This window comes from Ochotona curzoniae, unplaced genomic scaffold (genome assembly GCF_017591425.1).
Source record: "Ochotona curzoniae isolate NIBS_2020 unplaced genomic scaffold, NIBS_Ocur_1.0 scaffold_3208, whole genome shotgun sequence".
Taxonomy (NCBI): domain Eukaryota; kingdom Metazoa; phylum Chordata; class Mammalia; order Lagomorpha; family Ochotonidae; genus Ochotona; species Ochotona curzoniae.
In genome coordinates, this window is record NW_024467106.1 from 29,910,001 (window position 1) to 29,925,310 (window position 15,310).

At 39.9% G+C, this 15,310-nt stretch overlaps 1 protein-coding gene across 2 annotated transcripts in view; it reads right to left on the reverse strand.

Moving 5' to 3' along the window:
- ZCCHC7 (zinc finger CCHC-type containing 7) overlaps positions 1-15,310 on the reverse strand; it is a 220,129-nt gene that overhangs the window by 30,992 nt on the left and 173,827 nt on the right. The gene's annotated exons all lie outside the window — the stretch shown is intronic.

Genomic DNA, 15,310 nt, shown 5'->3' on the forward strand with positions numbered 1-15,310 from the left:
ATATTTCAGTTTTATTTGTACATAAAATAAATCGGCTTTATTTAAAAAATCAAAATAATGATCAATTAAAATATGAAACAAATTTCTCACATATTGTACTGAGTTATCTTAAGTAACACCATTTCTTTTTAAAATAAATTTTACTACCAAAGAATCATAAATCTTTTCTGAGACATACTGGCTGTGATTCAAGAAGAGTGAAATAAAGTAATGTTACAAATAGTTGCTATGTGTAAAATACATCTTTCAGTAGGCAGGTAAAGGTAATATAAAGTAAAGCAATATGAGAATAGTAAATGTTATAGCTGAAATCAGAGATTGCAGAGCAAAAATGGCAAGATCTAAGTCTTGGTTCTGCCCCATTATTTACCATCTTAGGAAAATTATACATTTTTGTATTTCAGATTAAGCAGAGATAACTGTACCTCCTCTAAAAGGGTTACTACGATAAGAAGTTGAGAAGTACAAAGACTTCACAGTAATGTCTGACATGACCAGGAAGAAACAGAAAGAGAGTGGAAAAAAGAGACAGAAAACCAATAACTTCTATCAGCTGAGACCAGGCCAAAATCAGGAATATGCAACTGTATCTGGGTTTCCTGCATGGGGGGGAGAAGCCATTTAGGACTGAGCCAGCAGATACAAGGTTTCTCTCTGTGAACATGTTCTTTCAAATGTACATGTTCTTTTATTTATACTCAACTAAGATTTACCCAGAAATGTTTCAAAAATATGTATAAAAATGAGGCAGACATCCTGGTGCAGCAAGATAAGCCATCACTTGGGATGCCTGCATTCCATGTAAATGTCCAGTGCATTTCTGGCTACTCTGTGCTTCTGACCCAGCTTGATGGAAACCTGCCTGGGAGGCAGATGTTGCCCAAATGCTTGGGTTCCACCCCCTTACATGGGAGACTTGCAGGAAATTTCTAGCTCCTGGCTTTAGTTTAGCACAGCCCTGGCTATAATGGGCATATGGGGAGTGAACCAGCAGATGGAAGATACCTCTCTACAACTCCTCCTCTGTCCGAATTTAAATGAACATTTTTCTTGCTGGTAGAATTTCCAGGTGGCACACAGCACCACACAGGAATAAAGGGAAAATATGTGTCTCTGCAGTCACAGAGATGACCTCATCTAACTAATCACTCCACAAAGACACTACCTTTAAAGATCATAGCCCTATTAAGTTTCTAACCTATAACACTTTATAAACAAGGATTAAATGTCAGTTTATGAAAACCTAGGGGGAGCCTCAAACTCTAGCGATATCGATCAATCTTTTCAATTGATTTTTGGATGATGTTTATATAGTTGAGAAGGAAACATACCCACGTGGACTACTGATCAGGGTGGGAAGGGTCAAGGGACAGGGAAAGTGGTTGAAATCACTGTTTCCAACTTTTTCTTTTTCCTGTATCTGGGCGGAAAGGGGAAAAAAGAAGCCGCACCCAATATCCTAATCACATCAGTTATCTGGGAATGGGGGATGGTAACCAGATGTCATCCCAGGGTCCCTGATGTAGAGCATGCTCCAAGGGTTCTGTGTAACTGTGGGTTTTTTGGTTTTTTTTTTTTTTTTAAGATTTATTTTTATTTTTATTGGAAAAGCTGATATACAGAGAGGAAGAGAGACAGAAAGGAAGATCTTCCCTCCAATGGTTCACTCCCCAAGTGACCACAACAGCGGGTGCTGTGCTGTTCTGAAGCCAAAGGCCAGGAGCTCTTCCGGGTCTCCCACATGGGTGCAGGATCCCAAGGCTTTGGGCCATGCTCGACTGCTTTCACAAGCTACAAGCAGGGAGTCAGATGGGAAGCAGGGCTGCCGGGATTAGAACTGGTGGCCATATGGGATCCTGGCGTATGCAAGGCGAGGACTTTAACCACTACACTATAGCGCCGGGCCCAAGTGTTTTTGATAGTTCTGGAATGCTGTTGATTTTGTTGCTACAAGGATGAGAAAATCTGTCCAAGGTCCACTGGCTGACTTAGTCCACCTTAAAGTCTCCATTGATCCAGATACTTGCTGTCAACCCTTGGCTGGCAGAGTTGTACAATTTGTTCTGCCCTCCACGGTATTAGATATCATCTCCAGCCTGGAGATATCAGTAGAGCCTCAAACTAGCAATGTCAATCAATCTTAAAATCCCGATACCAAGGCCCAGTGCGATTGCATAATGTTTAAAATCTTTGTCTTGAATATGCTAAGATCCCATACGGTCACCAGTTCTAATCCGGGCGGCCCCATTTCCCATCCAGCTCCCTGCTTGTGGCCTGGGAAAGCAGTCAAGGATGGACCAAAGCCTTGGGACCCTGCACCTGTGTGGGAAATCCAGAGGAAGTTCCTGGCTCCTGGCTTGAGATTGGTTCAGCTCCAGCCACTGTGGCCACTTGGGGAGTGAACCATCGGAGGGAAGATCTTCCTCTCTGTCTCTCCTCTTCTTTGTATATCTGACTTTCCAATAAAAATTAATAAATCCTTTTTAAAAATCCTGATACCCTTCTTCAATTTATTTAAACTAATTTTTTCCAAACGTTTTAATAATGACGACCTGAGTTCCTTTATTGGCCATTCATGAATTATGATGTCTTTAGAAGTAAATAAAACTCAGGGGGATTGATTTTAGTTTGCAACGTTTAGTAAGGTTTTTGCCTTACAGATGCCAATGACATTTGCCTCTCCTAACTGTACTGTCATTTCATATCTCAGACAACTATGTGCTACAAGCTGTCCTTATTAGTGGATATAATGGTAGGTCCCAGCTTACATGGGCTTTCGTGATTGGGTTTTTGTTTTTTGTTTTTTGTTTTTTTGAATTTCCATTTTCATTATGTAGAGCTAAATTTAAGTCAGTGATGTGTCTTGACTTCAAGTAAGTTCAACAAGAGCATTGATTTGTCCAGGTTTATGAGAAATATAAGACTACCCAAAGATTAATTTTTCTTGCACTTACTCTTTGAAGCCACTAAAGATGATACAGTTTTCATTATAAAGTTATGGATGATATTTTTCATGAAATCTGGCAGCTGATAAAGCAAAAACACAGGAATATAGAAATACAGTACTGACTGAAAATGGAGATACTTATATTTAAGAAAGTTATTTTTAAAAATACAAACATTTTAGAAAAAAGAATTAGTTTCAAAGATCATGGGAGAGAAAAGAATAGGGATTTCTTCTGTGTTAGAAATGTCATTTTACGGGGCCCAGTGTAATGGCTCAGTGGTTAAATCCTCCTCTTGCAAGCGCTGGGATTCCATATAGGCACTGGTCCGTGTCCCAGCTGCTCCACTTCCCATCCAGCTTCCTGTTTGTGGCCTAGGAAAGCCATAGAGGATGGCCCAAAGCCTCCATATGTAACCCACGTGGGGGACTCAAAAGTTCCTGACTCCTGGCTTCGGAGAGTTCCATTCATTGACGTCATTTGGGGAGCAAATCAGTGAATAGAAGTTCTTTATCTCTTCTCTCTGTAAATCTGATCTGCTTTTCCAATAAAAATAAGTAAGTCTTAAAAAAAATAGAAGAAATTTCATTTTACTTTATGTATACTCATTATTTTTGGCTTTTGGAAGGCTATTGAAACTTAATTTCAAGTATTCTGGGGAAAGCTATTCCTCATCATGAGTTAAACAGAGAGTACCCTAGATATGACAGCTTTGGAAGACGTTTAACAGGAGGCTAAGCAGGCTCTTTCTCCCAATTCATCTATCTGCTTATTTAATGATCCTATAGAGCTTTTACATGTACAGAGATTCCATTTGAGAAGCTGTTGATACAGCAGTGAAGATGTTCAAAACAGGGATGGAGCTAACGTTATAATTAGGGGAGAAAGCAAAGTAAATAAAGTACAGCACAGTGGATTAAGCTTTAACCTGAGATACTAGTGTCCCATCTGAGTGTGGGTTTGAGGCCTGGATGTCCCACTCTGGTCCAGGTCCCCACGGCTATGTCTGGGAAAACAGCAGAAGATGGTCTGGATAGTTGGGTTTCTGCCACCCATGTGAGAGACTTGAACAGAGTTTTAGGCTCTTGGCTTCAGCCAACTCAGTCCCAGTGACAGCCATTTGTGGGTAGTGAACTAGGTGACAGATCTTGCTCTCTGCCTCTGTGTCTCTTCTTCACTCTCTATAACTTTGTTTTTCAAATAAATAAAATAAATATGTATTTTTTAAAAAGCAACTATACAGCTAGAGCTGTGGGATAGCAGGTAAAGTTAGTCCTGCCATCATCCCACATCTGTGCTGATTTGAAACCTGGCCATTCTATTTCTGATCCAGCTCCCTGCTAATGTGTCTGGGAAAGCCAGGAAAATGACTCAAGTGGTTGGGCCCCTGCACCCACATGAGAGATCCAAAAGAGGATCCTGGCTTTGAACTGGCTCAGCTCTGGTCATTGTCACTATATGGGAAGTGAACCAGAGGATGGAAGATCTCTATCTATATCTGTAACTTCTTCAAATAAATAAATCTTTAAAAATTAAAATTCAAAAAGCAAATAGAAGATACTTTGCTGAGATATAGAAATTTGATAATTTATTTAGGGTAACCAGGGAAGACCTCTCTAAGAAGAGAACATTTGGGCAGAGACAAGATCAAGGATTGAGCCATTGTGGATAACTAGCAAAAAGCATTCATACCAGAGTGAAAAGAAGAGAGGCAAGAGCATGTGTTATCCAAGGACCCCAAGTGGAGTAAGCAATAGGGTTTACTGTAAGAGATGTCAAGAAACCAGATTACAGATGGTCTGTCGATGTCTGTAAGAATTTCAGCTCTTAAAATGAGATGCAAAGTCACACTTGAACATTCCAAACAGGCGATTAATAAAATCAGATAAAAATTATTACTCTAACCACCAGCTGAAAATAGACTATGGTAGGGCAAGGATGCAGGGGAACTGCTTCGGATGCTATTACCATAATTTAGGCAGCTGATATGCATGGCTAGTGCCAAAAAATAACACTATAGGAACAATGAACAGTCAGATTCTTAACCATACTGTGAACCATTCTTCCCAGGATCTTTTTTGTTTATTTTTTAAGGATTTATTTACTTGTATTGGAAAGTCAGATCCTGAGAGACAAAGATATTCCATCTGATGATTCAAGCCCCAAGTGCCCGCAAAGGCTGGAGCTGAACCAATCCAAAGCCATGAGCCGGGAGCTTCTTCCACGTCTTCCATGCAGGTGCAGGGTCCCAAAAGACTGAGTTGTCCTTGACTGCTTTCTCAGGTCACAGGCAGGGAGCTGGATGGGAAGTGGAGCAGGAGGGACATGAACTGGTGCCCATGTGGGATTCCAGTGATTGCTGATTACTATATCTTTAATTCAAATCTTGGCTCAATATTTGGCTCAATAATCATGTTTAGTCTGTCTTATTTCTGGCTGATAATATCTCACTAATACTGAAAACAATTAGGAGGGAGGCATATGAAAATTAGTGTTCCTGGGAGTAGACTAAAATGAAATATATTTTCTTAAATAGTTACCTGGACAAAAACAATACTTAAGTGACTACTACCTTTTTTTTGGAGTATTCTATTTTTAATAAGTATGAAATGATTTACACCAGTGACTTTATTTTCTGATGGAAATCCCCAATATTAGAGGGAAAAACCCTCAAAAGACATTAGTTTTCATATACACATACATAAAAATAAGTGCATATACACAATTTACTTATAAAAAAGCATTCCATTGAACATCAATGTATATGTTTAAACTCTACTGTTAATATATGAGTTCTCATTTTAAAATTAAAATTTGGGCCCAGCACTGTGGCCTTGCAGCTAAAGTCCTCGCCTTGAACACGCCAGGATCTCGTATCGTCACTGGTTCTAATCGCAGCAGCTCTACTTCCCATCCAGCTCCCTGCTTGTGGCCTGGGAAAGCAGTCGAGGATGGCCCAAGGCCTTGGGACCTTGCTCCCGCACGGGAGACCTGGAGGATGTTCCTGGCTCCTGGCTTCAGATCAGCGCAGTACTTGCTGTTGCAGTCACTTGGGGAGTGAAATCAGTGGATCGAAGATCTTCCTCTCTGTCTCTCCTCTTTGTATATCTGTCTTTATAATAAAAATAAATCTTTAAAAATAAATAAATAAATAAAATTTGAGTTTCTAGACACATTTAGGCTGTGTAATGGGCTAGAAGTTGTTGTTGTGATTTAAGCCTCCACCTTTGGTGCCAGCATCACATATGGCAAGAATTCGACTCATAGTTGCTCTGCTTCCAGTCCAGGTCCCTATTAATGGCCCGGAAAGGAATGGAGGAAGGCCCATGCGCTTGGCCCCTGCACCTACAAAAAGACTAGAAGAAGCTCCCGGCTTTGGACCAGCCCAGTTCTGGTTGTTGTGGCAATTTGGGGAGTGGATGGGCAGACAGAAAATCTCTCTACCTCTCCTCTCTCTGTAACCCCACCATTCAAATAAACAAGCTTAAAAGAAAGCTGGGTTGGCTTCTGTGAGCAGCTTGGTTCTAACTGCTGATGTGGCTGACATCATTCTTCTTTAAAAAAACATTTTATTGTCATTTATTTGAAAAACTGAGCAACAAAGAAGTATTTTCTCTCCACTGTTTAACTTCTCAAATAAGTACAAGAGCCAAGGATGAGTCAGCTTGAAGCTGGGAGCCCTGAATTCTACCCAGGTCTTCCATGTTGATAGCAGGGGCCCATGCACTTGAGCCATCATCTGCTACCTCCCTGGATGTATCAGCAAGGAGGCTAGAACTAGAATCAAAGGACCAATGGCCTGGTCTGGCACTGTGATATACAATGAAAGTACATCTAGGCAGTGTCTTAACTGACAGTGACACAATATCCACCTAATAACCAACATGCTATACTGCTTTATTAATCCTTAGAAATTCTCTTTAAAGAGCCAAAAACCTAAGCTTTTATTTACATTTAGCTGGCAAATATTTTTAAAATGTACTGATATTTTAAATATTGTGAATACCTTATCAAAGTGGCTTATTATCTCTGACATATGAAGGCACTTTAAAAAGATCATAGAAAGTGGAATTAAAGGGGAAGTTAATTTTGGTGCAGAAACATTTTGAAATCAATGCATATGAGGAATTCTCAAAAAATTCAAGAAAATATTTTAATTATGAGAAAACATTAAAAAAAATTCTGGGGGCCCGGCGTCATGGCCTAGCGGCTAAAGTCCTCACCTTGAACGCGCCAGGATCCCATAGCATCACTGGTTCTAATCCTGACAGCTCCACTTCCCATCCAGCTCCCTGCTTGTGGCCTGGGAAAGCAGTTGAGGACAGCCCAAAGCCTTGGGACCCTGCACCTGTGTGGAAGACCTGGAAGAGATTCCTGACTCCTGGCTTTTGTATCGGTGCAACACTGGCCATAGTGGTCACTTGGGGAGTGAATCATCAGACGGAAGATCTTCCTCTCTGTCTCTCCTCCTCTCTGTATATCTGACTTTCCAATAAAAACAAATAAATCTTTTTTAAAAATTCTGAATTTTTCTGCGCCAAAATAAACTTATCACTAAATAGCAATTTTCAAAAATTTTCTAAAATTTTTGGAACCAGTGGGGTAGCTTAAGCAGCTAAAGTCCTTGCCTTACATGCGCTGGGATCACTTATGGGCAGTTTTAGCCCTGGTGGCCCCACTTCCCATCCAGCTCCCTGCTTGTGGCCTGGGAAAGCAGTCAAGGACAGCTCAAAGTTTTGGAACCCTGCACCCTTGTGGGAGACCCAGAAGAAGCTCTGAGCTCCTGGCTTCAGATCAGTGCAGCTCTGGCCATTGTGGCCACCTGGGGAGTGAATCTACAGATGGAAGATCTTTCTCTTTGTCTCTGTTTTTCTCTGTGTATCTAACTTCCCAATAAAAATAAATAACTCTTTAAAAAATGTTTTTGAACTACCCCATCTTTGCAAATTTAACACAAAAACTTGAGTGATGCTATCAGAAAGACATAAACTGACACTTCCTAAAATGTCAATCTGTAGGTTTTCTCCACATATTGTCAGAAACTATGGTATCATTTTAGTATTGAGGCCTTGATAAAGCTTAACTTGCAATGTCTCAGTTTTTACCTTTGTAAGCCAGGAATAATAAATAGTACTACTGCCTCTTATACTTGTGTTGAGGATTGAATGAGTGATTCTGACTTAGTCATAAGTATCTGTTGTATATGTCTCACATAAAGGATAGAACAAAGGATGTTACAACCCCACCACTGTGCTAAAAACACAGCAAGTACTCAGTTATATCCACCATTATTTTGGAAATGTGAGGTATTATTTACATAGTAGAAAATTTATACACAGCTAAATACATATATACACTATATATTTTTTTAAGATTTAATTTATTTTTATTGGAAAGTCAGATCTTCTGACTGCTGAATTCGCTCCCCAAGTGGCTGCTAAGCCCAGAGATGCACTGATCCAAAGCCAGGAACCTCTTCCAGGTCTCCAACGAGGGTGTTGGGTCCCAAGGCATTGAGCTGTCCTTGACTGCTTTTCCAGGCCACAGCAGGGAGCTGGATGGAAAATTGGGTAGTCAGGATTAGAACTGGCACCCATATGGGATCCCAGTATGTGCAAGGTGAGGACTTTAGCTGCTAGGCTACAATGCCAGGCCCTGAGCCATTTTTCTACCCTTTATAGTATAAATTTTTAAATTTCAACTAAATACTTCAGGGAGTAACTAATCAGACAGGAATTTCCAAATAGTTTTCAAGAGAAAAAAATAACTTATATTAGAACAAGGACTTGAGTATGACTTACCAGTTTTCATTACAAATTTCCCATGTATATATCCTCCTTTCTATATCTGGTACTCTGGCAAAACACAAGTAGGTCCAGATTGTGTTTTCAAACTGTATAAAAGCAGAAGTTGTAAACAGAATGGCACAGTAGGCTAAGCTTCTACCACCATCTGTGACAGCATCACATATGGGTGCTAGCTCATGTTCTGCTGTTCTATTTCCCATTCAGCTCTCTGCTTATGGCCTGGGAAGTGGAGCAACAGAGAATGATTAAAATCTTGGGACCTCTGCACTCACATGGGAGACAGAGAAAGAAGCTCCTGCCTCCTGACTTTGGATCTCCTCAGCTCTGGCTATTGTAGTAATTTGAGGGAATGAATCAGCAGTTGGAAATCTTTCTCCCTCTAGAATCCTTTCATATAAAAATTAATCTATGAAAAAAACCACAACAAACAACACAGCAGTTTCCCCATCTGTCCAATTTATAAAATATCAAAATGTCCATAAGTTACCCAGAATTTTAGACATCTACTACAACTAAACACAATGTCTAGTAGGAAAGAGGAAGTCAAATTGTCTCAACTTGCAGATGACATGATTCTATACACAGGAGAACTAAAAGACTCAATAAAGCAATTATTAGAAATTACAAGAGAGTTTGGTAAGATACTAAGGTATAAAATCAATACAAATCAATGGCCCTAGTATACACAAACAACCCCAGGGCTGAAAAAAAAAAAAAAACTTAGTCAGTGTAAAACAAGAGAGAAGACTTTTAAATACCTTGGCATTAACCTAGCCAAATACGTGGAACACCTCTATGAAGAAAACTAAAAAACCTGAAAATATAAATAGAAGGCTTTAAAAGATGGAAAAATATACTGTACTTCTGCATAGGCAGAGTCAACATCACTAAAAATAACCATATTATCCAAAGTAGTAAACGGATTCAATGCAATCCCAATTTAAATCCCAAGAACACTGTTCACAGAGCTGGAAAAATGACATAAAAATTCATCTGGAAACGTAAGAGACCGTAAATGGCCAAAACGATTTTGAAGAATAGCAATCTAGCCAGAGGAATCACAATTCCAGATCTTAAGACATATTTACAGGGTAATCAAAAAAAAGTCTGATATTGGTACAGAAACAGAGAGGAAGATTAATGAAGGAGAAGAGAAACACCCAAAGAGAGGCCACACATACAATCAACTAACCTTTGACAAGAGAACATAAAACACTCAGGGAAAAAGGTTGGTCTCTTCAACACATGTTGTTGGAATAACTGAATGGCAGCCTGCAGAAGATATAAGACTTCTACCTTTCACTGTATACAAAGATCAAACCTAAATGGATAAAGGACCTAAATCTATATCCAGAAACTATCAAATTATTAGAAAAAAAACATAGGAAACATTCTATAAGATATAGGCCTATACAAGAACTTCCTAGAAAAGTCATCAAAAAGTACAGGTAGTCAAGGCCAAAATAAACAAATGGGATTACATCAAACTAAGAAGCATCTGTACACTGAAGGAAACGATCAACAAAATGAAGAGGCAATCAAAAGCAAGGGAGAAAATCTTTGCACACTACACCACAGATACTAATATCTAGGATATATAATGAGCTCCAGAAACGTAACAACAAAACAAACTAGTTAAGAAATGGGTGAAGGAGGCCTGGTACAACTGCTTAGTGGCTAAATCCTCACCATACCAGTGCTGGGATCTCATATATGTACCAGTTCATGTTTGGGCTGCTCCACTTTCCATCCAGCTCCCTGCTTGTGGCCAGGGACAGCAGTCGAGGACAGTCCAAGGGCTTGGGACCCTGCAACCACATGGGAGACCTGGAAGAAGCTCCTGGCTCATGGCTTCAAATTGGCTCAACTAAGGCCACTGCAGCCACCTGGGAAGTGAGCCAGCCGATGCAAGATTTCTCTCTCTGCCTCTCTGTTCTGTAAATCTATCTTTCCTATAAAAATAAGTAACTCTTGGGCCTGGCGGAGTGGCCTAGCAGCTGAAGTCCTTGCCTTGAACGCGCCAGGATCCCATATGGGCTCCGGTTCTAATCCCGGCAACTCCACTTCCCATCCATCCAGCTCCCTGCTTGTGGCCTGGGAAAGCAGTCGAGGACGGCCCAAGGCTTTGGGACCCTGCACCCATGTGGGAGACCCGGAGGTTCCTGGCTCCTGGCTTCGGATCAGCATAGCTCACTTGGGGAGTGAATCATCGGACGAAAGATCTTCCTCTCTGTCTCTCCTCCTCTCTGTATATCTGACTTTCCAATAAATAAATAATTTTTTTTTTAAAAAAGTAACTCTTTCAAAAATAGAAAGAAATGGGTTAAGCAAACGAGCAGACATTTTTCAAAGGACTAAAGTCAAATGGCTAACAGACATAAAAAAGTGCTCAAGCTTTCTGGCAATAAGCAAAATACAAATAAAACCCAGAATGAGCTTCCACTGAATCCCAGTAAGAATTACTTACATATAGAAATCTACTAACAACAAGTAGGATGGGGAAAGAATGTGGAGAAAAAGGTATTCTATTCCACTGCTGGTGGGACTGCAGACTGGTGTAGCGAATATGGAAGTCAGTATGAAGAGTACTATGCAACTGAAATGTCATCTACCATATGACCCAGCACACCTACTCCACTCCCAAAAGAAGTGGCACATACAATGTGCACCCCTATATTTACTGCACCCTGATCAACAATAGTAAAAACATGGAAACAACCTAGATGTTCACTGAAAGAGAACTGAATAAAGAAACTGTGATACATCTACTCTATGAAATACTATTCAGCCATTAAAAAGAGTGAAATCTACATTTGCAACAAAGTGGTCGCAAATGGAGACTATCAGGCTCAGTGAAATAAGCCAATCCCAAAAGAAGAAATATCTTATGTTCACTCTGATCTAAGACAACCATTATCCAAAATTCAAAACAAAAATATATAAAAGTAAATATACAAATGAACAATGTAATGGAGACCAGAGTATGAGAAATCAAAGATCAATAGTATGCATCCCTATTCTTGAACAAAAGTAGGCCCTCAATAAATCTGCTAAATATACCGAAACATCAAAATACTAGACTCTCTACCACTGTTTATGCCTGCAATATTATGACACATGTAACGAGCAGAATACTGGAGTTGAGACTACAGCTGAAGGACTACATTATTGTTAAACACAGGGGACTATAGGAGAGGGTGGTAGGGTGAGGGAGGAAAGAGAGGGAAAGGGGGTGGAGCCTTATACCTTCAAAACTGCAAAATGGAAAATAAGAATTAAAAAGACTCAAAGGTAGTTATATAAAGCAGGAGAGGTAATGACTCAGAAGCAGCCACAGTCTGTGAGGATGCTGATCCAATCTCCGAATTCAAAGTATGGGAGTTAAGGAAGACTGAGCACAGCAAATGTTTGAGAGGGCTTCAGAGAAGGTAATATTTTCCGTGGAGGGCCAGAAGTTTCAAGACAGCTAAAGTATGTATGGGAGGGGCTGAACAGTCGAGCCACCTGGAGCCAGAAGGATCTTGCTTCCAAGGAATCTTCATGAAAAGCTACTAGGGGAGCACCAAGAATATGAGTCTATCCACTGGGAATCAGCAGAGTCCAGCCTTGATTCGGTTCCAAGGAAATCCTACACTAGGTTGTCAGACAACAAAAAGACTAAATAGATCTCACGTAGTTACAGAACAAAACAAAAATGGATGATAGCAGAATGGGGGGACTGTTGTAATGTGAAGTTTCAGCCTAATAATCCTGTCTTAAAAAAACTTCTATCACAGGGATCACCAATCCATAAATGCCATTTTAGTTGAGAGTAAACATATAAGGGACAGGAAGTGTCACAGGCTATTAGCATAACTCATCATTGAGTAAAGAATCTCTTATGGGTACTTTCAATGCAGTGGTTAAATCTCTGCTTGGAACATCTGCACGCCTTTTTGGAGTGCCTGGCTTCAGTTTCAGTTTCTCTACTCACAATCCAACTTCCTTATGCTAATGTGCACTGTGAGGGGCATAGGACCCCCTCAAGTCCTTGGGTCCCTGCTACACACAGGAGACCCAACAGAGTTCCAGTCTCCTAGCTTCAAGTTCTTCAACCCCCAGTTGTTGAAGTCATTGGAGAGTGAACTAGCAAGGAAAGATCTCTCTGACTGTAAATAAAATGAAAGAAATAGCTTTATAAGTAATTTTTAACTGTTCTATACTAAAATTTCTGATAAAAAAAAAACACCTGCTCATAATGTCTGATAATATTTTGTTATCACAAGCAAATAAGATAACTTTGGAATAAACTAAAAATGCCATTAGTTATTAAATGTAACTGCCAAGCCTAAAAAAATTACAATGGACAATCTAATAAAAATGGGTAACAAACATAACTTAGGATTTAGGATTTATTATTTTTAAGTGGTAAATACTGAAAAACAAGTTTTAAGTATTTTGTAATACAAAGGCAACTGAATCTTAAGAATCAGAATAGTCAATCCAACCAATCATATTTCAACTTCATTAGTGGTCTTAGAAATACAAACTGAAGGGCCTGGCACAGTAGCCTAGCAGTTAAAGTCCTTGCCTTGCACGTGCGGGGATCCCATTTGGGCTGATCCTAATCCCGGTGGCCCCACTTCCCATCCACTTCCTGCTTGAGGCCTAGGAAAGCAGTTGAGGATGGCCCAAAGCCTTGAGACCCTGCACCTGCGTGGGAGACCTGGAAGAGGCTCCTGGCTCCTGGCTTCAGATCGGTTCAGCTCCGGCCATTGCGGCCACTTACAGAGTGAATCATCGGATGGAAGATCTTCCTCTCTCTCCTCCTCTCTGTATATCTGACTTTCCAATTAAAAAAAAAAATCTTAAAAGAAAAAGAAGAAAAAAAGAACAAATACAAACTGAAAATTATTTTCTTTGTCGAATTAACAAATATTCTTAAAGAGCACTGCTGCAAGTAAACACCACGGTGCGGCCTTCCGGAAGCGGACGGTGGACAACGCTCACAAAGGTCTAAGTGTATGCATTTTTTTCATTTCCAAAATTCTATTCACAAAATCGTAACTTAACAAATTATTCATATTTAGATGAGAAATATACTAAACACACTGTAATTTGTTTTAATCTGAAATTCATTTTTAACAGAAATGCATTATTAATTTTTAAAGCAAAAGGTATTCCTAAAAGTAAATGAAACTGAGCAAATGCTGTGTGCTTATGTGCCAAGGCTCTCAGAAATACGCAGTAAAGGGAAAAGAGGTGTTTTCTTTTTAAAAATAGGTAGATAATTCTCAGAGGGAAAAAAGGACACTAATCTTTTCATAAACGTCTCAAACCAATTAGGATTGGCACCTACATACGAGTATGAAAAATGACTCTGCATTGATTAGCTGTTAGTATAAAATAAACATATGTTACTATGCAGTAAGAGATGCAATTAACAGCTAAAATGACAGACCCTTAATGAGACATTCATTAGGCATCAAGAATAAATTGAATGTAGAAAGCTCGCATTCCACATCCAAGCTGTACCCCTCTTACCTCGACAGTCCTTCTGGTCTCGGGAAATTTGACAAGAATCCTATACATGTTTACAGATGATGCTAACGTTAAGATGTAACTTTTAATATGCTGCAAGTAACTGAAATGATTTCTAAATCACTCTTAATTTAAAATTTAAGATTTTTTTTTTTTAAATTGGAAAGTAACATATACAGAGAGGAGGAGAGAGAGAGGACGATCTTTGGTCCAATGGTTCCTTCCCCAAATGGCCGCAACGACCAGAGCTGAGCTGATCTAAAGCCAGAGGCCAGGAGTTTCCTCTGGGTCTCCCGCACGGGTGCAGGGTCCCAAGGCTTTGAGCCATCTCAACTGCTTTTCCAGGCCACAAGCAGGGAGCTGCATTGGAAAGAGATTGCCAGGATTAGAACCAGCACCCATATGAGATCCTGGGTATGCAAGGAGAAGATTTTAGTCACTAGGCTACTGCACCGGGCCCCGAATCTTTAAATTTAAAGAGCAAAGTAATGAGATAAGTATATCTGAGATATTAAGTGACTTGTGGGGCCAGTGTTGGTGACACAGTGAGTTATGCTGCCACTTGTAATGCCAACATCCCATAAGAGAGTTTTAGTTCTGAGTCCTGGGTACTCCGCTTCTGATCCAGCTCCTTTCTAACATAGCTGAGAGAGTAATGGAAGACTGCTTAAGTGCTTGGGGTCTAGGCTAGACCTGGCAGTTGCAGCCATTTAGAAAGTAAAGCATTGGACAAAATCTCTCTCCACAATATTAGATGACTTGTCTTTGTCTATTACACCAGCAAGAACCACCAAACAGCAGCATAAAACCATGCTTCCTATGGATATGTGTGTATAACTGGTACACGTGTTCATTAAAACATACGTGAATATGTCTGTAAATTTACATGTTACTTATTAAACACTTGATTTCAACCTTTACTTGGCAAGCACTTCAAGTACAGAGCTTAGCATGGACTTAAAATATGTGATGCTGCCTCCTGATGAATTACTCAATAAGTCTCATCTTGAGACCTAGAACATTGTTACATGTTTAGTA